At 42.2% G+C, this 25,040-nt stretch overlaps 1 pseudogene; it reads left to right on the top strand.

Annotated features, from left to right (window-relative positions):
* The first annotated feature begins 20,437 nt into the window (after positions 1–20,437).
* Positions 20,438–20,661, top strand: LOC147727889 (small nuclear ribonucleoprotein G pseudogene; annotated as a pseudogene).
* Positions 20,662–25,040: the final 4,379 nt, after the last annotated feature.

Raw genomic sequence — 25,040 nt, 5'->3', positions numbered from 1 at the left:
TGGGAATGCCATGGCGGCGGTGTGAAGCAAGGCGGTGCAGAGTGCGGTGCCCACAGGTCGTGGTGCAAGCAGCTGCTCAATGGCGGCATCAGCAAGACCAGCATTGCGCTGTGGTATTGCGGTGGTGTCGTCAGGATACGGAGTCACCAGGGGCAGCGTAGATGGCGTTGGGTTGCTTTTTCTTCTGTTGGAGCACGAAACACACAGTTCCCAGTGCTGAGGGCAAACAAACTTAAAGTCTTTGCTGTTCTTGAGACTTCTTGACCCTTGGGGCCCGCTCTATCTCAAGCCCTTGGAGAAACTCACAAAAAGAGATTGCAGACTTCAGTCCAGTCCTTTTACTGCCCAAGACAGAAGCAGCCACTGCAGGCCAACACAGCAAAGAACACAGCAACGTGGTAGTTCCTCCTCACAGCTTCTCCAGCTCTTCTTCTTGGCAGTCTTCTTGGTCCAAAAGAGTTCTAAAGTTCTGGGAACTGGGCCCCAATATTTATACCACCAAATCCATTGTTCTTTGAAGGCAGAGTGTCTGTACCCAGTCCAAACGAGTTCTGTCCTCACTGGTGCAGCTTCCTGACAGGGGGTGTTGTGCAAGGTAGACCAGGCCCATTCAGGTGCAAGGAAATCTCCAACCCACTACTCTAAATGCAGCCCAGCCCTGACCCATCAGGCTCTCTGGAGCCACTGTTCCTCTCCAGCCCCTGTCATCCCAAAGCCAGACAGTCAATCCACAACCCCAGCAGAGGCACACAGGATGGCTAAGCAAAACAATGCCTACTTTCGAAAAATTGAATATTTTCAAACACAGAATGTAAAAATCATCTGCACTAAAAGATGGATTTTAATATTCTGAGTCCAGACATACTAAATTTAAATTTTTCTACCTTGTTCCCAGGGGTAGTTATGTTTATAAAATGATATAAATAGACTCACCATTCTCTCCTATGGGAACAGGCAGCCTTGCAATGGTGAAAAACGAAATACACTGTAATTCACCACCGGGACATGTCGCACACTTCAGTACATGTTCTAATTTTAACATGCACAGCACCCTGCCCACAGGGGTACCTTGGGCCTACCTTAGGGACGACTGATATTTAGAAAAAGGGAAGGTTAGGGCCTGGCAAGTTGGTGCACTTGCCAGTTCAACATGGCAGTTACAAACTGCGCACAGACTCTGCAGTGGCAGGTCTGAGTTACCTTTTCAGTGCTACATCTGTGGGTGGCACAACCAGTGCTGCAAGCCCACTAGTAGCATTTGATTTACCAGCCCTGGCACTCTCACTGCACTTTACTAGGGCCTCACCAGTAAATCAAATATACCAATCCTGGAAACACCAATCCATAACATAATTTACAACAGGAGTACTTGCACTTTAACACTGAACAGCAGAGAGAAAGTGCGCAGAGACCCTAAACCAGCAAACAGAGTCAAAACCAGGAGGTCAGAAAGCAACAAGAGCGGGGAAACACAGCAAAAGGTGCCAAGTCTAATGCCCTGGCTTCAAATATGAATAGCAGGCTCAATCTGTTTGATAAAATGTTTTTTCAATGATGGTGGCAGTGTGTAGGCTTGGACTATTTGGCTACCTATGCTGCGTTCTTTCTTGAGAGCAAACAACAACCTCTAAAAGGATTTTCCAATTTTGCAATCATATGCTAGTACTGTGTGATGATTCTCTTGAACTGATTAGTCTTTGGACAGTATGTCGACACACAGACCAGAAGGTCGGACCCTGGTATGCCTTTTTTAACCAGGAGAGATTCCCGTTGAGGCCACCATGCAGTCTTGATTTTTTTTTTGGGCAATTTTTTTTTTAGAGTATCCGCATTCCCTGAGCTTTTCCACTAAATTCTTAGCATGATGGAAATATTCAGATTTTTCAGAACAATTGCGCCTGCTTCTTAAAAATTGCCCATAAGGCAAATTACCTCGAAGGCTGCAAGGGTGGTAGCTCTAATAATGCAGTGCCTCATTGCGATCAGTATGCTTGGAATGTAATGTGGTCTTGAAATGTCAATTTATTTTAACCATGTCCACATCTAAGAATGTAAGTTGAACAATTGCTATTCAAACAGAACTTGATTTCTGCTGATCTGTGATTCAACCCACTGAAGAACTGATTGAGAGATTCTTCCAGGCCTGTGCAAGATCAAAGAAATATAATCAATTTACCTTACCATCAATGTACCCATTTTGAAATACGGGAAATAAATGGATTATTTTGATGAATAATCCGTTCTTCAAAATTAGCCATATAAAGTATGACCAATTCTGGAGCAAAGGGACAACCCATGTCAGTCCCTTTCAGCTCTACAAAAAACGCTTCACAAAATAGTTTTTCTTAAGTAAAAATCGGGCTAGCTCAACAATAAATGTAGTTGGAACTTAATGTGGCCTTGGTCTCCCATCTAAGTATGCTACAATCACTTCAAACCCATGTTCTTCATTATATTAAGGAGACAGTCCTACATATTTTATTTTATCTTCCAGACCCCAGAATAAAGTCTCTTAGGGGATCTGGTTTGGATATTTTTATTACACTAACACACACGTACACTTCTTCATCCACAACTGCGGCACCTCCTAAAAAGTTCTCCAATAAAGAGCCCTCTTGCGGGGCCCGTGGGGGACTTCAGCGCCACCCACTTGAGGAGCACTGACCGAAGGTGAAGCACGACACCCGCAAGGGTGTGTGAGGGCACCAATTCCAAAAGGAGGAATTACCCCATCATCACTCCAGCCAAAATTGGTTGTAGAGGATTAGCTTGTTTTCCCCCTTGTTTTAGGAACAGTTACCACCAATTGGATTAATACTTTGTCTTGGGAGCATTGGCACTGGACCTAGTTTTTCTAATTTCTGCTCCCCGTCCCCTCTTCTTTTTGATATTTGCTTAACAAGCATGACCTGAAATTACAGAAATGATATGAGCTAAACTCCTCTAACAGAAATGTTGTACATATCTAGGGGGTAGGTTTTAGGGGGTCTTGCTGGTTTTAGGTATCAGGGAGGGAGGCTGGGGTCAGAGTAGGATTCTGGGGCCAGGGGGATGGGTATTAAGGCTTAGGAAGAGGGCCGGGGAAGTTTATAAGGCTGGGGCAGTTTATAGGGCTGGGGCAGGTAGAATACATTGCAAGAGGGACATATTTTAGGTCTCAGTTCAGAGGGGCAGGGGTGTGATCCTTACCACATGTCCCTTTACCAATCATGTTGTTACCATAAAATTGCATGATACAGGCATGCGTAGTAAAGTCACCGTCATGATTGAAACTGCGTGGTTCAGGCGTGCATTGTTGAGGAATGTGTTGCTCCATCACACAACCACCTGAGGAATACCCAAACTACAGCATGGCAATAGGGGCACACCTCACTGATGCACACCCTAAACGTTTCATTCAGTGTTGCTCAGAAACAAAAAATCCTTATCATAAAACAGCTTTTACCCAAAATTCCATATAAACTGCATCTTCACAATGAATATAATAATGTTACAAAAGTGAAGGGAACTGCCCAAGTAGCAACTCTGCAAATTCCCTAAATTGAAGCACCCTGGGCCCCACCCAAGATGCAGAAATGCCTCTGGTTGATCTCCTTAAGTACACCAGGAGAAGGCAAATTGTTCTCTTTATAAGTAATGCCACTAGATAAGTGAACCCAACACCTCAGGGAAAGATTTTAAACCTTTCCTGATGAGGAATAGTTTAAAAATAAAAAGTCCACTTTCCTGAAATTAAACTCTTAGCAGATAAACTGATATTGCACTTTTTAGATCTAAACTATGCAACACTTGTATTTCTGGGCAATCAGGATCAAGGAACGACTCTGGCAGCATGACCTTGTTATCTAAGTGAAAAGAAGAATTCATCTTAGGGAGATAAGATGGCCTCAATGTTAAAATGAGCTTAGCCAGAAATATCTTAAAGGAAAGGAAGTCTACAGAGAAAGCAATCTAGCTAACTCAATCTTTTGGTTGCAGTGATAGCTACCAGGAAGAACACCTCCAAAAACTCAGAACTGACTTTAAAGGTTTGAGAGATGGTTCGGTAGAGCTGAAAGTATCAAGAGCAAATCTCATTCTGGAACCAAACTCTTATCTGGAGGGTAAGCCTTAGAAAACATTACTAGTAGCTATTGCTAATCCAAGGGGCAAACTGTGCCATAAAAATTAAAGAATGCAGACCTCATCACACGAGATTGGATCAATTTTATTTCTCAAACACCGTTACTGAAGAGTTACCCAGGGATTAGAATTAGTTCTTAAAGTAGATAGTTTTCTTGAAACTTGCAGAGTCATGGCTACATTTCGAGATAACAAACACACAGAAGGTAACAGGAGGAATGTGTGCAATTTGTCTAACTACTGGCAATGGATTGTAGTACCATTTCACATCATCATTATTTTGCCCACAATGACACCTCAGCTTGGACCGAGCCAAATGCATATCAGTGTTGATCCTGCTCCAATAGGAAAAGTCCAGTCAAACTACCACGCCCAGTCCTTCTTGAACCGGAACACAAGCAACCCAAGACTGGTTTTGCCCTGATTGGGGCTCTTCAGTCAGGAGTAGCTTGGTTCCAGTGGCCCAGTGAGCACAGACCCAAATCTGGGCATACTCTTGCCACTTAGGACAGACAACAGACACACAAAATGTGAGGTCAAGAATGCTTGTAATTTGTCTAAACACTGGCAATTGCTTGGGTTAGCAATTCAACACATTGTTTTTTTGCCCACCATGCAATCTCAGTTTGGACCAAGTCATATGCAAATCAGTCTTGGCCCTGCTCCAATAGGGCAAAAACAAAGGGGATGATGGACGGAGTGTTTAAAATTGCAAACACTCACCCTCAGTCAACTTATCTGGGTTTAATCCAACATCTTTCTTTAGCTCACTCCGCCACCCCAATTCAGACATGGCCATATGCAAATCAGTCTGACCCTGTGCCTCATGGGAACAGTCCAGCCCGAACTGCCAAGCCATGTCTTCCCTGGACCGGAATAAAGCATCCTGGGACAGTATTCTGGCTAATCAGACGTCATCAGCCAGGCTAGCGTGAATCCAGTGGCAAAGTGAGCAAGGGACCCACCCTGCCAACTTAGGGTGAACAAAGCTAACCTGCTCCAATTGGAACAGTTCAGTCCGAACAGCAAGGCTCGGTCCTCCCTGAACAGGAACACAAGCGACCCAAGTCAGGTTTTGCCCTTATTGGGCTCTTCAGTTGGATGTGGCTTGAGTCCAGTGGCACAGCGAGCATGGACCCACATCTGAGTAAAACCTTGCCACTTTTGGTCGACATCAAACGCTCAAAGATGACCGGAGGCGTGCTTGCAATTTGTCTAACCACTGGAAAACACTCAGGTTAGCATTCCAACCCATAGTTATGTTTACCACCATGCCAACTCAGTTTAGACCCAGCCATATGCAAATGTCGGCTCTAAAAGATACAGTCCAACCCAAATTGCCAGTCAAAGTCCTCCCTGAACCATAACACAAGCAACCTAAAACTGACTTCTTCAATGTTGATTCAATATTTTATTCAACAGCACCTAAAGAGGAACAATCCTCTAGATTCACAGATTTTTTTCCTGTTAAGGTCAATTTGGAGTCCATCTGGATAACATGTTGGAGAACTGATTCACCTTAGTCTTACATGTACATCTTTTGAATAAACTTAGGAAACGATCCTTCCATTCTCTTAGAGTCAAGGAATACATGCTCTCATGTAATGGAATGGCAGACCCTGAAGGCTTTTGACACTTTGAAAATAGCTCGCTCTCGCTTCTTTGCTGGAGGAACCCCTATATTTTCCCCGTAGGTATTTCAGAAATTGGTTCACTACTTCTCTTCTCACATATTTTCCTTTAAAGGTCTGACCAGCTTCATTAGAGGAAGAGGATTGAGAATATGACACATCTTTCTCAAGATGACGATTTTCTGTCCTTTTAGCACATATGCAGCCAAAGACTTAGTCACTGCTTCGTCCACGATCCTTAGAATACCAACGCTTTGCTGCTTCCTTTAAGACTCAGGTTAATGGACTGTACTAGATTTGGATTGCCTAGACCTGCTCCTGCCTATGTCATCCTCTTCATCTGAAAAGATAATCTTAAATTGTCTACACTTAGACCTTCTTTTCCCATCTATCCTTTCATTATTACCAACAGTGGAATGAACTGATTGGTTATAAATACCCTGACAAATACTAGAGAAAAAGTTCCTCCATTGGTCATAACTAGATAATCCTTTCATAGAATGCACCCACCAAAACAATCCCTTTGGATGTTATCTAGTCTTCTTTCTCTATTACTCTCTATCTCTTTTTTAAAAAAACCTGGCAAACATTTGTAATTAATTTGAACGGTGTTTGAAGAAACCCAAAATGGTAGACAGGTAAGACTTATTGCTTTCTTCGGCTTCTGACCATGGATGCAGCAGTACTTCAAATAATATATTCTGAATGGGAAACTATCATCTTAAGTACAAGGCAACACACCATTTCTATTTAACTTTCATCAGACAATGAAATAGCAGGTACATAAAAACAAGCAGTGGTAAATGCATTAGGTTTCGCCTATGTGGTTCTTAATATTTTTGGTTGAAGTGATTTGTAGCAAATAATAGCAAGGATTTAATCCATTCTTTCCCTCACGTGAACGCGTGATGATCAAAGTCAGTGCAATTCTTCACGCTGTGATATTAGAATTAAAGTGTGGACGTCGGTAGCAGCAAGTTTGCTAAATAAACAGGCAATGACGGGGCTGGGTGGCGGGGGAAAGTAACAACCAGGGCAGGGGAAGTTAGTAACAAGTACAGGAACCAATGAAAAGAAAGAGGGCTGGATGTTGCCCCTTTTAAAATTATATTGAATACAATCGATTTCTCAACCACAGTGCAAGGGCTGTCCAGGCTAAACCTAAAAATGACAAAATAATGAAGTAATAGTATTACAAAATATGCGTCTTAGGCCGCATTATTTAGCCTTTTTTTTACTACATAATTTAGTCAACTGTGCTGTATAATTTGGTCCTACCCTGCCAAACTATTACAGTGGCCCTGGCTAACACATGAGAGTATAATGGGGGAATACGCTGGCATGGGTCCTTGCTACTGTCCAAACATATTGCTAGCTTCTATGTGAACAAATACGGGGAACCTTTTTGGGCGACATCTTAGAGTGACGTTCATTGATAATTAGGAGCTTGCTAATATTAGAATGCACCCCCTCTCCTCCAAAGGGGGCAGCACCCTAGCATGCCCACTTTGTGAAAACCAAATCATGTTATCCTTTACCACACTATATGTGTGAGGGAGGCGAGAGCTCCCTAGCTAACTTCCTTCTCGAGCTCAGACACCCGGTTTCACTCAAAAGGCTCAGACGCCCTGAATGGGATGGTGTATTGAAGCCCCTGCAGTGGGCGGTTATCTAGAGGCGCATCATGAATTCTACAAGAGTTGCATGTTATTGACGTAAAATCAGACAGATGAGGAAGAGTGGGGTATCATGTATTACCTTATAGCTAACAAAGTTTAGGAGTAGTTGCAAAAATAAGTGTCATGTGGAGTGAGCTCGAAGTAAAAATATTGGCAAAATGCACTATATTTATTTTGTGTAATTATAAGGAAAATACATAGCAACCATTTGAGCACTTCCTAGACTATTGATCTGCTGAAACAGGTGGAATTGAAGGTCTTGTGGCGCTCTGGGCAGCTAAAGGATGTAGTTGTTCCCCAATTTAGTTATTGGTTTTGTCGACATCGGAAGGATGAAGGGCTGCTTGGACCCGGCGTGATAAGAAGCAGCGACGCACTACGTATTTCTTAATAGGACACCACAGATAGGGTGACCAGACGTCCCGAATTTCCCCAGACAGTCCCAGTTTCAGAGGACTGTCCCTGTGTCCCAACGCTTTTGTAAATTTTAACTAAATGTCCCAGTTTTTGGGACAAAGATCAAGTCAACGTGCGAATCAGAAGCGAAAGGTATGCTCTCCTTCTTCTTTTACATGCACATCTAAAGTCTTAAATAATTGAAGTATTTTAGAGACAGAGTAGGGAGGTGGGCGCAGGGTGGAGGGCTTGCCATATATAATGTTATGTGAACATAGCCTTGTAAATGTATGTATGAATGTGTGTATATATATATATATATATATAGATATATAGACACATATAAACAATGGAAGCGCAAATAGAATCACAAGGGACTGACAGCAACCCTTTAACAGTTATCAATCTGTCGACGGTGGTCCTTACTAAAAGTGAAAATCAGAAATTGTCCCTAGGACTCTCGTATAGTCCCAAAAGTGATTTTAATTATGCTCAATCTTGTATTGACTTGTACAAGTTCGTGCGCAAACTCAAACTGCGCAAATTCAATATATTGCAAGTCACATCGAAGCACACTAAAATTGAGGCACTGACATGTGACAGGTCCAGCCCTACAATTTTAACAGCTGGCGACGTTGGATTACTCCAGGATCTCCAACAATTGCAGCTAGAAAATGACACTTCTGAACCAGGCTTCAGCCAAGATATGTCACTCGACGGAGGGGGGCCTAAGGCTTATTTTAAACCTAAATCCACCTTTTGCCCTATTATGCTTCGTGATAATATAGACGTCTTTTTTGACAAGGTGACACAGGAATGGAAAATCTTGCACCAGAAGCAAGCAGGAGCTAATAAACAACATAGCAGACAGGACACTGTTTATTTTCAGCTGATGAAAAAACTGCAATAGAATGCGGATGTAATCATCTGCCAGTCAGACATGGGCGGAAATGTTGTGCTATGGCCTCGTGACATGTATATGGAGGAGGCTTTGAAACAGCGTAATGACAGGGAATGTTGCAAGCGTAGCACAATGCCTATTGTCGAGACTTCATGGAATAATCTTTACACCAGTCTCCTGGCATGGAAGAGTGCCGGATTGATAACCACAGAAGAGTTCAAGTTTAAAAAAAATGATCATTCGGTGATGCTAGTGGTATGGTTAGAAGTGCTATATAAATACAAACCTTCTTGCCTCTTCTATCCTTCTGCTATCCTTCCGAATCCAAATAACTCACTAACATATCCACCACTTAAAATTTACTTGCATGTTTCACTATACTAATTCTCTATGGGTCCCGGAGTAGCGTGCTATTCGCCGAAAAAGCGCTTCGACGCCTCGTCGGGGGTGGTAAGCGCTATACAAATGCAATTACAATACAATACAATATTTTATACCAAAAATACACAACGATATGGCTAAACCACCTAGCAGGCCAATAATTTCTGCCTGCAACAGCATCATGGAGAATGTATCCCAATACGTGGACTTTTATCTGCAGGACCATGTGAAGAAACTTCCCTCTTTCGCTCAGGACACTGGTGATCTGCTGAGAAAAATATCTGATGACAATTGGAAGCCAGATTAGCTGCTCATCTCGCTCGATGCTTCTTACTTATACACGAGCATCAATCACAGAGATGGGACTGAGGCAGTTGAGCACTATCTAAATACAAGACCTTTTTGTTTCTTCCAACATAACAAAATACTACCAACCATGATTGTTAATTGTCTAGAGAACAACTACTTTCTCTTTCAGAACCAGGCGTTCCAGAAGGTGAGAGGTGTGACTATGGGGGCTTTGTTTGTTCCCTAGCTATGCCTGTCTGCACATGGGACTATGGGAACTATGGGAGGAACAAGTCCTCGGGCTCACTTATGATAAAACTATGTCAAACCATGTCATACGATGGTATAGGTATATCAATGATCTGCTGATCATTTGGAGAGGTACAGAAGAGAGTGCCCTCAATTGTATTTAACAGATTAATGTCAATACCCTTAACCTACAATTTACTGGTCAGATAAGCAAAGATTTCATATGTTTTCTTGATGTTGAAATTTTTGTTGCACAGGGTAAGCTAGAAACAAGGTTACACAGAAAACCAAGAGCAGTGAATACCGTGTTACATGCCTCCAGTCATCATCCAGAGCATCTGATTCACAGCATCCCCTTTGGAGAGATGCTGTGGATCCGGAGGATATGCAGCTCAGATCTAGACTGTGAACTATCTCAAAAAGAGAGTCGCAAAAGGTTCCTGGCCAGGGGCTATTCACGGGATGATATTGACAAAGCCATAGAGAAAACTAACAAAATGGGTAGAGCCCAGGCTTTGGTTTGTAGACCTAACCCTGAAAAGTTAACCCAGTCGCAGTCAGAACAACCATCTAGCCTGATCCTTACATACAGTAATCAACACAAAACAATACAAAGGACAATCAACAAGAACTGGGTCCTGCTTAAGAATGATCCTGTTTTAGGGGCCAATCTAACTAGATCTCCTAAAATGAGTTTCAGGAAAGCTCACTCAATGAGCAACTCTCTCGTCAAGAGTAGTCCTGAAGTGAGAACTAATACATCCTGACTTAGCACCAGAAAAGGGTTTCTCAAATGTCAACTTGTAAGGCCTGCAAACATGGGATAAGTACATCTGAATGTACTACACCGTTCAAGACAAAGACCATTTACATAAATAAAAAACCTGACCTGCAAAAACGGAGTATGCAGTGTATGTGCTGGAGTGTCCTTGTGGCCTGTGGTACGTGGGAAGTACTAAACTGCAGGCACATAAGGACCATCACCAACAGTGATCTGTCATACCCTGTTGCAAGACATTTTGGTGAATTCCGTTCCAGAAATGCAAAGGAGCTCAGGGACTTTGTTGTGGACACGGTCCCTCCTTTGAGAAGAGGAGGTGACCAGTAAGCACTTCTGAGAAAACTTGAGACAAGATACATTCTGGAGATGGACTGCAAAACACCGCAAGGCCTCAATTCCAGCGAGGATGTTTACACTTGTTTATTTTGTAAGAGCCCAGCTACATGCTTTTCAGATTATTGTTTTTCTTAAACTGCCTCTGCTATTAATTCTTTTAATCTTCACTCTATTTTATTATTGCACATTAAGAACCAAATGAGGTTTGTTAGGTGGCACTTTATATAGTTAGCACGGACACTTTATTGAGAATAGTCATGGAGTAAAGTCTTGGCTCACTTGGGCAGAATTGTTTTACAATCATATATGAGATAAATGATAAGGGATCTGTGTAAACAGTCAGATGACTGGGTTAATTTAATACATGAAATGTTGACATTTAAGTAACTGTTTAACATGTATTTTACTCAGCATTTTAGGCGTACGTTTTTGGCAAGTACGCAGGTATTTTTTAACTATGCATTATTTTAGCAGATATGTTTTAATTTAAATATTTATTTAAATATTTACATATTTATTGATATTTATATCAGTACTGTTAAAATCATTGTTTACAAGCACAATATGTACTCAATTACCAATGCATTACCTGCCAGAATACAACAAACAGACTCTTCCATGTCTATGACTAACACACGTCACTTGTTTCAAGCACTGTCACTTTAAATATGTGAAGTCACTCCACCAGCCCGTCATGTGATCAAGGCCTCCTGAAGGCCGAAACGCATTATAGCGGTGGTGCAGGGCAAAAAAAATTTTGCACCACATCTTGGGTCCATTTTGTCTGTTTGTCTGTTCCTGATATATATATATATATATATATATATATATATATATATATATATATATATATATATATATATATATATATATATATATATATATATATATATATATATATAGGCCTCTAAGTGGGATGAAAAAACTGGAGGTTTCTCAAAGGGGCATGGCCGATGTAATTAGTGCGTGGCTTAAAAACATGTAAGCTAAAGATCTGTGCTTAGCATAGTGGGCCGCCTGAATTGTAGTTTGCTGTTCCTGTCATTGCAGCCATGACTTGTATATAATATTGAAAAACCTTCCTCTTAAAGCCCTGGTGACACCACAACAATGTTGCTGCTCCTAAGTTTAAAAAGAGAAGGGAAATCCAGAGAGAAAATGACTCTTTAAAGAATTTCCCTTCCCCCACAATGCTCACCTGGCATGATGTCATGCCTTAACTTCTCCACTAGTGAAAAGTGAGCAGTGTGAGGACGCGCACATCGATGTGCCTGCTGTCACTGCAGTCTGGAAAAAAGCAGACCGCCTGGGCACAAAACAGAGTCCGATAGAGACCCGTTTCAATGCTCCGGGGCACTGAAAAAACGGCTTTATTTGATAAAAATTCACAAGCATAAAAAGGGGGTCTCTGAAACGCTCGGCAGACGTGTTTCATCACTCAAATGGATTCCTCAGTGCCCGTTTCAGTTGTGTTCTTGTGAGGGGTTCTTTGCTGTGATGTTATATCAGCTGTGACCACTCCCAGTCACGTGATCACGCTCTCCCCTGCCTCACAGGTGTGATGCTCCTTGTGCTGTGCCTGCTCCTCCACTGCATGCTGGACAACGTAGTTCACCGCAGGGGCCCATACAGTGGAGGGACCCACTGAACACCAGGTGATGTCTCCAACTCGAGTTGGTCAGCGCTCCACAGCCACTGTAGTGTAGAAACAGGTAACAAAGTTCTCCTCAGTCCCCCTTATCAGGCAGAAAATTCTACTTCCTCTCTCCCCATGTGCCGGGACCAGCACTGGGGGGGGGGGGGGCGACGCGAATGCCGTTTGCAGCAAATCACCAAGGTTTAACAGGAATGTCGCGTAGCACCAGAACAAGAGGACGGTCACACAAGCCAGCTCCTGCTAGCTGGCATAAACATAAACACCAATCTCTATCCCACCAAGTTGGAAAAGCGTGTGACCATGCTCCGGGGAACTGAAAAAGCGGCTTTATTTGATAAAAATGCACAAGCATAATAAGGGGCTCTCTGAGACGCTAGGCAGACGCGTTTCATCCTTCAAATGGATTCCTCAGTGCCTGATTCAGTTGTGTCCTTGTGAGGGGTTCTTTGCTGTGATGGTATATCAGCTGTGACCACTCCCAGTCATGTGACCATGCCCCTCCCCTGCCTCACAGGTGTGATGCTCCTTGTGCTGTGCCTGCTCCTCCACTGCATGCTGGACAACGTAGTTTGCCGCATGGGCCCATAAAGTGAAGGGACCCACTGAACACCAGGTTATGTATCCAACTCGAGTTGGTCCGCGCTCCACAGCTACTGTAGTGTAGAAACAGGTAACAAAGTTCTCCTCAGTCCCCCTTATCAGGCAGAAAATTCTACCTCCTCTCTCCCCATGTGCCGGGACTAGCACTGGGCGGGGGGGGACAACACGAATGCCGTTTGCAGCAAAGTACCAAGGTTTAACAGGAATGTCGCGTAGCACCAGAACGAGAGGGAGGTCACACAAGCCAGCTCCTGCTAGCTGGCATAAACATAAACACCAGTCTCTCTCCCACCAAGTTGGAAAAGAGCGTGACCATGCTCCGGGGAACTGAAAAGGTAGCTTTATTTGATAAAAAGGCACAAGCATAAAAAAGGGGTCTCTGAAACGCTCGGCAGACGTGTTTCATCCTTCAAATGGATTCCTCAGTGCCCTTTTCAGTTGTGTCCTTGTGAAGGGTATATATATATATACATATATATATATATATATATATATATATATATATATATATATATATATAATAAAATGCAATAATAACGGTATGGGTGGACAAGCAAGCACAGAGAATACCTCAAATTTCTATGTATCACAGTCCATAAATCAAAAATGGGCCTTGCGCTCAACCCCCTAGGATTTACTGTTAGGACCCCAACCTGGAAAACACTCAAAATATCAATAGCGGGAGCGCCGTATTAAAAAAATCCTTTTCATTGGTTCAATTTCGTTGATTCCAAATCTTCTTTTATTGAAGTTTTGATCATATGGCGACACTTATTTCATCAATGTCCAATTCTCCACATCCTATCCAATTGTTATATAACAAAACAGGTACAATTAAACAGCCGATGCTTTTCATCCGGGAACAGACATCATCAGGGCTGTCAAAACAAATTCAAATAAACACACAGTCAATATCAATTATTTATCATAACAACACAAAATTACTAGTGTAACAAACTGTTACTACAATGATAGTTCAAAACACCTGCCTATTTAACATACTAATCATATTCACATGACATTATTACCAGTGCACAGAAAAATTTAACCCAATGAATATTACAAATCTCATTCCCTACCCGATCACGTTTACCTAATAATAATGACTCTAAACATCACAGTGGCCTACCTCTAAAAGTATTCACTATATCCACGTGGTTTCACGAAGAGTTTATCTCAGAGTTGTTCACCGAATTATCTGGCTTCTTGTGTACAATGGAAAAAACCTGCAATCAATAACCACACCAATCTTGATCTTCCCATTCGACCCTCCATGCTAAAACAAGTATCTAAAACCATCCTAAGAGTCAGGGTTCTTGATATTATTCCCTTAGAAAAATTTCACGCACCTCTCCCAACCCCCAACAACCTGTGCAAATGTTATATGCATACACCTTTGTGTAATTTTCCCTATAAGGCTAAATAGGATGTTCTGCCTACCTTGATTCAAACCCAAAATGTTCTACCTCATGCAGCGGAAGCCAGTTCATTATCCAGAAATCACAAATTCCTATTTATTCTGAAAAGAAAGTATTAAATAAGCTTCCTGTTAAATGTATTGCTCAGTATAATTCACTATTCATCTTCCTATTTTATGTAGACATCATAACCCCGAAATCTCCAGCTACACCCTGGGTCCTACAACCCCTCTTCTTCACCAAAGTGGTATAATCCTCAACATTTCTTACTACATGTACAGTAACCTCTTGACAGTAACACCCTCTCATCCCAACACCTGTAGACCACTGCTTGGGATTCCATTACAATCCACATCCTGTTCCTCACCTTAGTTATGGTGTCCTCTAACTCGTTCAGGCCTGGACTCCTAACTTCTTAACTTGACTTATCTACAATCTAAAATATAAAGAAGAACACAATTCTAATATCTCACAGCATAGTCATCCTGTTCCCCTTTTCCCCAATAAGCATATCTGCACCTCTCTTACCTCTCTATATATGTAAAAAAATGCACAGTTAATTCTTTTTCTTGATCAGTCAAGCGGTAGACTCAAAAGTTCTATAAATACAAACAAGAAACAAATACTTTTGTCAGCCTCCAGTCTACACGTATAGCTCACCCCTTTGTTCTGTCTCACCTCCCTTCCTTTAGTCTAGTACAGCACTCCAAAACAACCCTGTGCTCTCACCTTGCTTTTTCCAACATAACTGCCGAATACAGTCCAGGTCGGCAACCTCGGGCGTTTCCGATACCAATATGCATCGGTCTGCCCTCATACCTGGTCCTTTAAACCCCTTATTAATCAATCACAATCTTCGCACAGTTCCCGCCAGGAAATACCGTTTCCTCTCAGGTCTGCTCATTAAATCACACCCAGGTCGGCCGCCCGTGCATCCTTATTCAGTAGTCAATCCTGAGGTCTCCTGCAAGTGTTTCCCGTGAACCTCTGGTCCAATCACCTCGCACCAGTTCATGAGAACCTGTTCTCTCTCTGGTCCTCTTCCAAAGTCAACCAATCAGAGGACCGGAACACTAAAATATATGGAGCTACACGGGGAAAGTCACAAATGCCGATTTCTATCAAACACGACAAGTATACTATCCAAACTTTATATTCACCTTATGTTTGTCAGAAACAAATGTCTGCTGCCGGGATCGGACATTTCACCTTATTAAGGTCGGCCCATTTGATTAAATCCTGACAATTAATCAAACGGTACTACTCCTAAGACTAATTAAACCCCACAAGTCCAAATCCTCCGCTTATAATGGTGTCACCACTGTTGTCTCTCTACCTCTATTCTCCATCGTAAAGTTCTCACTTATACATTAACGAAGGGCACAGTTTTCTTTTTAGTGTTTTATCTACAGAGGTAGATCCTAAGTTTGAACAGAGGGTTCCGATAGGCGATAAGATCACCAAAGGATACAAGGGGGGGGGGGGGGGTTCCTCAAGGGAGGTGGGTGGGTGTAGGGGGGGTTGGGACTAAAAAAGGGAAAATTCATTCCTCATATAACCATGAAAATAAAGATAAGGCATAATTCACAAGTGGGAAAAGATTGGAAGCAGTACTTAGTCTTCTCCAGATATCCTTTTAGATGACCAGCACATTTAATAGAATAAACATTATAAGCTGGAATGTAAATGGGTTAAGGGACAGCAGGAAATTCACTAGAGTTTGTGAATTCCTGAATAAATCAGGGGCTCATATCTGCTTGCTTGAGGAAACCCACTTAGAGGCACAAGAGTGCAGGGCAGCATTCGGTAAGCATAGGTGGGTCCAGGACCTTCTCTGCTCCGATCAGATTGGAATCACCAGAGGAGTGGCAATTGTAATCCGTGCCAATGCCGGGATTAAGGTAGAGAGGTCTGAGACTGAGCATTCGGGTAGATGGATGACTGCATCATTAGTAGTGGAAGGTTCACGATTAGCATGTGCAGTCTATTACGGGCCTAATCAAGACTCTCCAGGGGCCTTGCTGAATCTAAAAGCTAGACTCTCGGCTCTGGCGATACCTATTAATATAGGAGGGGATTTTAACATGATCTTTGGTGAAACTTTGGATCGCACTTCTAGGGCTAAATATACCCCCCCTCACAAATCGCAAATTGAGCTTAAAAATATTATGAAAGATTTCAACTTACAAGATATTTGGAGGGTGAAAAATGGCAATACAAGTGACGCCTCCTTCCATAGCCGTAGATACAGGCATCACTCAAGAATCAACTTTTTTCTTTTAGATCAGGTCCTTTTTCCTGCAGTCGATACTATATTATACATTCCAGCTTTGCTTTCTGACCACTCTATGGTGGAACTAATAATCAAACTCAAGGAGGGAAAACAACTAAGAAGGTGGTATCTGGATAGGTCTATACTCTTAAAAGAGGAGGTAAAAGATGACTTGGAGATGCAGGTAGAGGAGTATTTTAGCCTAAACTGCGGTACTACAACTGATCAAGTTGTATGGGAGGCCTTTAAGGCCTTTATGAAAGGATCCCTGAGCTCACTAATGATCTGGAGAAATAAAGCCAGAAGAAGGGTGGAAGGTGAATGTCTTTTTAAGATCAAACAAAAAGAGCAGCAGCTCCAGTGTGCATCCCTAGATCAGCAGAACAATCTGCTATATATACAAAGCGAGCTAGAGTCTATACGGGCAGAATATCAGGCTAATCTAGACAAAACACTTAAAGACAGATGGGATGCAAGTAAATTGCTAAATTTTTCCTATGGAGAGAAGTGCGGCCGACTTCTTGCCTGGAAGGCCAAGACAGATAGGATCAGAAATCAGATCAAGAGTTTATCCGTGCGCAATACAGGGGTCATCACCTATGATGATGATCAGATCCATGAAGATGCCAAATCATTTATGCAAAATCTCTATAAAGAAGAGAATCGATTCTCTTCTCAAAGAGCAGAAGATTGGTTAAACCAGCTCGGGCTGCCTCAGCTGACAGAGACAGAGAGAGACTACCCCAAAAACTTGGTCAGAAGCCACAGTCACTCTGATCCTGAAACCTAATAAAGACGCCTTAATAATTGAGTCTTATAGGCCAATCTCGCTGCTAAACTCTGACTATAAGATCTTTACAGGGGTTTTGGCAGCGAGAATGGCAAGAGTCATCAAAACCATAGTACATAAGGATCAGAGCGGCTTCATCCCGGGCAGGCAGCTAAACGAGCTAACTTTCCAAGCCATTGCTGCCATAGATGTCGCAATAGATAAGAAGCTCCCACTGGCCCTTGTAGCTATTGATGCCGCTAAGGCCTTTGACCAAGTGAACTGCTCGTATCTATGGTTGGCTTTATCCGGCTTCGGATTTCCCGAGAATTTTATATCCTCAATTAGAACTCTCTATTCCAGCCCTCGAGCGAAAATCCTTGTAAATGGACTCCTCATGGATTGGATCACAATATCATGTGGAACCAGGCAAGGTTGCCCTCTGTCACCCCTTTTGTTCAATTTGTATATCGAACCGTTTATCTGCTTGTTAAGGTCGGACCCCACGATTAAACCTTTTAAAATCGCAGATCTAGCATTGAAATTTGCCTTATATGCAGATGATCTGCTTATGTTCACCTCCAATCCTGACAAAGCTGTCCCCAGACTATTCGATCAGGCAGAATCCTTTGGGGAAATCTCGGGATACAAAATAAATAAAGATAAAACCGAGATAATGCAATGGAACCGGGAGGTGGTGAGGTGCTAAGTCACAAATGATATATCTGGGCATACATCTGGCCCAAAATATCTCTGAGATACCTAATCTAAATCTAACTAGAGTCTATAAGGATGTTTGCGGTCTTTTGCAACGGTGGTCAGGCCTCCCTCTAAACATCTTTGGGAGGGTGAACCTAATTAAAATGATTATTTTACCAAAAATAACTTTTCTTTTCAACTTAATTCCTTTGATCTTCAAGGCATCAGACACTGCTAAATTGCAGGGAAAAATTGGTTCCTTTACCTGGAACAACAAGGCATCAAGAATCTCCTGGAAAAAACTAAGGAGAGGCTTAAAAACATGAGGGTTAGCTTTGCCAGACCTGCTCATTTATTGTCATTCTTTTCATTTTAAAAATTTCAGACTCTAGGCCGATAAGGTGGATGCATCTGCTATAGGTCTTCTGTTTCAGGCCTTACTACACGGCATACCACAAGGGCAAGAATACTTCCTTTTTAAATACGGCGATCCAAAGTTCTATAAGAAGGTGAGGCTTAAGATCTTGGGTGTGGCCTTGAAAACTGGCTTTATATTAGAAAAGGGCTTGGAATTCTATACTACGCACCCCAGGCCCCGATCTGGGACTCTCCAGGGACGCCAGACTGCCTCAATGATCAGTTATCTCGCCCCCTTAAATTGGCAGGATTAATGTGCTGGCGTGATCTGCAAAAAGATTCACAGCTTATGGACTGGGAGTCCCTGTCTAGGTTGACTGGAGGGACTCTTACCAGGTTCAAATATTATCAGCTGTCAGGATGGTGGGAAACTATATCCTGGGATTTTGATACATCTAATCCAAAGTTTGACTCAGTACTGAGGAAGGGTGGATGGAAGAGGGAGGTATCTTTTTGGTACTGGGCCATGATCGAGGCATAGGAAGTGACAGAACCCAAACTCCAAAAATTGTGGGGTAATGTTACTAGTTTAAATCTTAACAACATAAAGGACCTGTTTGTGGGTTCTTTCACTATGCTGCACACAGTGGTCAAATCAGCCCCTCTTAAAAGAAACCATCTCTATACTATGTACAGAGCATATATTTCACGGAATTTTTTTTACCAAGATCACTGGCTTAGAGCACTACTGCCCCAGGTGTGTAAAACCTGCAGCCGATGACTTCCATATGTTTGTGGATTGCCCAATGATAATAAGCTATTAGACTAAAGTACAGGAATTCTTGGTTGATGTACTACATATACAACTGGTGGATTCCCCAGGGATTATCTTGTTTGGATTGGATACAGACTATCATTCTAATGACATGTGGTCCAAATTTATCTTTTATGTTATCATCCTGGCAAGACGAGAAATATGTAGGTCCTGGAAAGATGTAAATGCCCCTAATTTTACAGAATGCCTGAAACATCATCTGTATAGGTGAATCCGACGTGGCATGCGACAGTACAAGCTATGGTAAGGTCTGGGCGGCCCTTGCGGCTTGGCGGAACAGATGATGGTATTCCAATGATTTCACCTGAGCACTCTTGGTTCTTTTCCTCCAAAGTAACACAGGGTCACCAAGGTAGTGTGAAATGGAGTGGATTAAGATAACAGTAGCTGCTGGAGGGTCACACTCTTCTCTCTCCCCATGGATCTTAAACACCGAAGCCGGAAAATCTAGATCAGGGTAGAGAGGTTGGGATTTCCCATCTAGAACGCCCACTATGGTATATGAGGAATACAAAAAATAAATAAATAAATAAATAAATGATCACAGAGATGGGATGTCTTTTAAATTTTTATCTCAGATTAAATTCTTGTGAATCACTTACACAGCACAGAGCAAACTCTGTCTCTCACAGGAAGGAAGATTCAAATAATCAATTAAGATATGTTCAATCATACATTGAAATGACTTGGCATGAAAGGGAGAGGACAGAGAGAAAAGCACATAAGCGCATACACAGATGTAGATATAATTACCTAGATTGGTGTGAAAACCAACTCCCAGCCCTAGGAATTGGTCAGGGTCCCTCAGGAAAGGTCAGGCAAACAAAGGCTTCAGGACAGGAATTAGGACAGGAATCAGAACACGACAGGAGACGTCTCTATCCCTGACGCTTGCGTAGCTCCCCTCTTTGACACTCTTCCTCCTTAGGATTCTTCTGCGATCATCTTCTAAATGAATTTGCTTGGGATAATTGGTTCAGTGAAATGGGTCGGAGAATCCGAGCACACAGGAGGAGCCAGTGGATATGAGCTCTAGGGATACAAGGGAGCGTAGAGCCAGGGGTTCATGGACAAGAAGCTGTCATTAAAGTTAAACGGCGGTCGGCATGTCCAGGGCATTTTGCGAGGCTTTGACCCCTTCATGAATCTTGTGATTGACAAAACTATAGAGATGGCAGCTGGAGGCCAGCAGAACACCATCGGAATGGTGGAATCCGACGAAACAGCATCATCATGTTGGAAGCACTGGAGAGAGTATGAGTACAACGATGAAAACAGTCTCTCTATGTCCCTCCCTCCCTTGTACCTGCATTCCTGATGTGCTGAGCACTCATCTGGACAGTCTGAAACCCCCACTTTATTTTTTGTTTCGTTTTTTTTAATAAACTATTGTAATTGGTCCAGTAATTAGATTTTCTTCAGCATCTCAGTCTGGGACTTCTCTATGCTCTCGGACAGCATCCCGGTCTCTAACTTCCTAACTAACTAATGCTACCTGAATTATACTTTTCTGTATGCTTGTATCACCCATTAATGTTTCAAATTTATGAAACTCCTAACTCTGATTGGACAGGCAATGGGAGGTGATCTTCACACCATGCTTATTTCCAATTATTTTCTTTCAGTTCTTGGTTTAAAATCCAACTTCTTAATTAATATTACATCAGTCTTTATTCTCACCCGCATACACAATGTAATTGTCACATATTAGAGAAAAAAAATAGTAGTTCTCAGGCATTTCAGTGGACAGTCATTCTGGTTCCCATGAAAGTAACAGTTTGCAGCCTTGGCCGATGTTCAAGTTGACATGGCGTCGTCCAGCTAGGTTGCACCACGCATGCGTAGGAGAACGGGAGGGAATAGACTTTGGTTCACAACTGCAGGCCAAAATAAACACTATTGAAAGAGTCAAAAAGACAAATGTTAAAACCAAAAATAAATAGTTTCACTGTATACCACCTATCCCTACTCTACTCCCATTTACTTATTATCACTCTTCCCGCCTTAGCATTAGTAGAATAGCGGGATTTAGTTTTTCAGCAAGCGGGTGGCAAACATGTGAGTTTCAAGTGGCCATCTAGTTAACTACTGCGCAAATGCAGAAAGTTCCCTCCAAGCAATAGATACGTCATACTAAGTAGATACAGTAGACACATGCGCACTAAAGAATTTCAGTTAGTGGCCATCTTAGCATCACTCTCGAGATACTGGTTAGTAAAACACATAGGCAAGTTTAGTTCTTACTAATATATGTCGTGTAAATGCATGTTATTTTCACAACACAATTTTAAGTATGAGGTAAGTAGTTACATGAGAAGATTGCATCCAAGCAGGTCTCTTTTTTTTCACGAGTCCTTGCTCCATCACTCGTACTGGCCCTAATATTTCTACAGTTTGGGTTTGCCTTGAATCATTTTTACCACCACATTTGAAGATCCTGGTGACAGCTGTCATGCTTTATTGTTATGTTTTGTTATATAATTTTATATAGCGCAAACAAGTGCCCAGAGGCATCTAGGCGCTGCTGGGTTGCGGAGCATATGAAGATGAATTAATAGGTGAAAAGCCATGTTTTCAGAGCGTTTTAAAAAGACAGGAGGTCCGTCTGAGATTTAATGTGCGAGGCAGAGAGTTCCACAGTTTTGAGGCCCCTGTCACAAAGCTCCCACCGCCCCAGTAGGCGCGCTTGAACTTTTGAATCGCAATGTATTTGCCACACTTAAAAGGAGGAGCCTCTCCGGCAGATACCATTTAAACCTGTTTTTAAGGTACTTTGGGCCATGGTGTGCAGAGACCTCAAGGTGATACACAGTGCTTTAAAACTGACTCTGATAGGGAGTCAGTGAAGCTTCCCTAGAGCTGATTTGGCAGACAAACTTGGGAATTCTGGCCAGAAGCCTAGTGGCCACATTCTGGTCTGCAGCTTGTTTACAAACTGAGCTTGCATGTTAAGATAAAGCCTTTTGCAGTAATTCAGGTTTGATAGTACCAATGTTGTCACCACTGTTTTCTGCAGAGGCAGAGGGATGTAAGGAAGAATATCTTTCTCTCACTTAAGTGTGTAGGAGGTAGCAGAGATAGTAGCGTTAACCTAGTCTCCAAAGGCAAGTTTGTTTTCATTGAGAAACCCAAAGTTCCTAACCTTCTTAGCTAGTGACAGTAGCAGTCCTAGATTCTGTGGCCAGAGGGAGTTATCTTTGCCAAAAGGGAGGACCTCTCTTTTGTTGGAATTTAATTTAAGACAATTTTTGTCTATCCAATCGTCTATAGCAAGCATTCCGCCGTGAAATCATGAACAGTGCTATCAGAGGAGTCAGAGAAGGAAACCACAATCTGGGTATCATCGGCATATGATACCATAAAGAAGTCACATTATTTAATCAGAGCAGCGAGGGACATAGCATAGGCATTAAACAGTGTTGGGATCAATGAGGACCCCTGCGGCACTCAGCAGGGTAGAGAAAAGGACTTAAATTCGAACTGTCTGTTCACGTTCACTCAAAAAACAATTTGTAAAACCTAGGCGAGGATATGATGGCTGTGGTGTCATTCAATTGTAGGATACTCTGGAGGTTCTCTCTCATGGCCGGACTGGCCGTACCAGGCACCTGGCATTTTCCCGTGGGCCAGAAAGGGGGGTCTGGATTTTGAGTGGTGGGGGGCGTTTTTGTTACTGGGGGCAGTTTTGAAGGAGTGCTGCTATATCCTCCCCCGTAATGAAAGAAAAGGGAAAAAAAGCAAAAAGCAGCAGCAGTGCTTCTTAGTTTCATATTCGAACAGTGATCCTTAAACAAAACAGTAGGGATAAGATAAATATAGACTAGAATCCATGCTATATTGAGTGTCCAGCCGGACAACTAATTTAATAAATCAATAAAGTCAAAGACAAAAATAGGAGCACATCAATACAATGGGACACAGTCCTGCATCCAACACGAACACATGACAAATACATTTAGACAGAAACATTTTAGGCAAGACAAAAGTAGATTGTGGAATTTAAGGATAATTGTAGCAAGCTTAGAAAAACAGTTAATGCACTTCTTTTATCACGTTGGATTAATGTGCATACTGTTTTCACTAGTGGATGACATTTCGATCCTTTTAAAACAATAGTAGGATCATCATCAGGACGGTTACATTACGAGCCTGAATTATATAGCACCTTTGTATTGCGTGTGGGCTCACACGAGGCGCATGGAGGCGTGGAACGAGCTAGACAACCGCAACAACGGATGGATCTTAATCACTATTGAGGAGGATCTGATGGTGTACAATGACAAATTGGATAATGAATAGATTAAGACTCGGCAAGGTGGCAATGCAAGTTCGGCCGCGCATCCGAGACTGGATGGCTGGGATACCTTAGTAGCAGCCCCCATCAGCCCCCCTTCCCTGGACCAGTCCAACTGAATTGCCAGGGCAGGTTTCTGTTCCCAGGACGGCCCTGTTCTCTCTGAGTCTGGTGCTCTGCTGCACATCGCTGGGTTTGTCAATGGTCTTACTTGCCCTACAATCTCCTCCTTTGAGCTCCTGGCAGAGGTCTTTCTGTAGCTGGTGTCCATTTTGCTAATCTTTCTGCCACTCTCACCTTTGCCAGGAGTTTGGGGTTTCTGATGTCCAAGGCCCCCCAGCATAAGAGTTTTTCATGATCTTATGGAACTAAGGTGGGTCCTGGGTACCTTGTTTAGGAGGCTATTTGCATTCCTCTAATTCTGGAATTGTCTTACATTCTAGCAACCAGCTGCCTTGCATTTCCAGGATGGGTGCAGGGAGCATATCTGGACTAAGGCTAGTTCTTCTGATGTTGTGCCATTTTGTGCTACTCTTTCGTATTTTCAGGGCTTGTTTTTACTATACTACTTAGGAGGGGGCATTATTAATGAGACAAAATCAGCAGCAATATACTAAGAGTCATATAGATACCAAATAAAGGGCCTAATTTAGAGTTTGGCAGATGGATTCTCCACCACAAACGTAACGGATATCCCGTCTGCCTTCTTACAAGTGCATTAGGGTATGATGCACTTGTAATAAGGGTTGTGGCCCATTCACCGAACCCTAAATCATGTCCCTAGTGTTCACTTGATGTGTGACTGATTACAGCACTAGTACTGCTAGATGTGTATTCTACATGTTTCTAAAACGTATGAATATTTTGATTAAATAGAGTTAGAATTTGAAACAGTAGAATTAAATGTAGAATTAAATTTATTCCTCCTGTTATTATTTTTCCGTTTTAGTTGACACTAACATATTCTGCATAATTTACTATTTAGTCCCAGTCCTGGTTGCCCAAATAGGCCCTATACTAATTTATTTGTATTCTTTTTCTGTACATGGTTTATGCCATAGTATTTTTTGTAAAAATAACAATTACTGGATAGAATGCAGAATGTCATACATTCACCCCAGTACAGAGATATGGGCCTAAATCCTTCGGTTTTTTTGCTCCCCATGCCATTCCAGTTTGAACCCAGCCATATGCAAATCAGTCTTGATCCTGTGCCCAATGGGAACAGTCCAGCCCGAACTGCATAGTATCTTTTGCATAGTACTTTTTGTGGCATGGGGATTATAAAAATAATTAAAGAAAACCATTTCAATCCAGAAAATAAAATGTGTTGTTTCTTTTGATCGTGTATAAAAGCGTAGAACCCGATTTAGAG

This window comes from Lissotriton vulgaris, chromosome 3_1 (genome assembly GCF_964263255.1).
Source record: "Lissotriton vulgaris chromosome 3_1, aLisVul1.2, whole genome shotgun sequence".
In the NCBI taxonomy this organism is placed as follows: Eukaryota; Metazoa; Chordata; class Amphibia; order Caudata; family Salamandridae; genus Lissotriton; species Lissotriton vulgaris.
The sequence above is the reverse complement of the archived record's forward strand: the minus strand, read 5'-3'. Positions and strand labels throughout refer to the sequence as shown.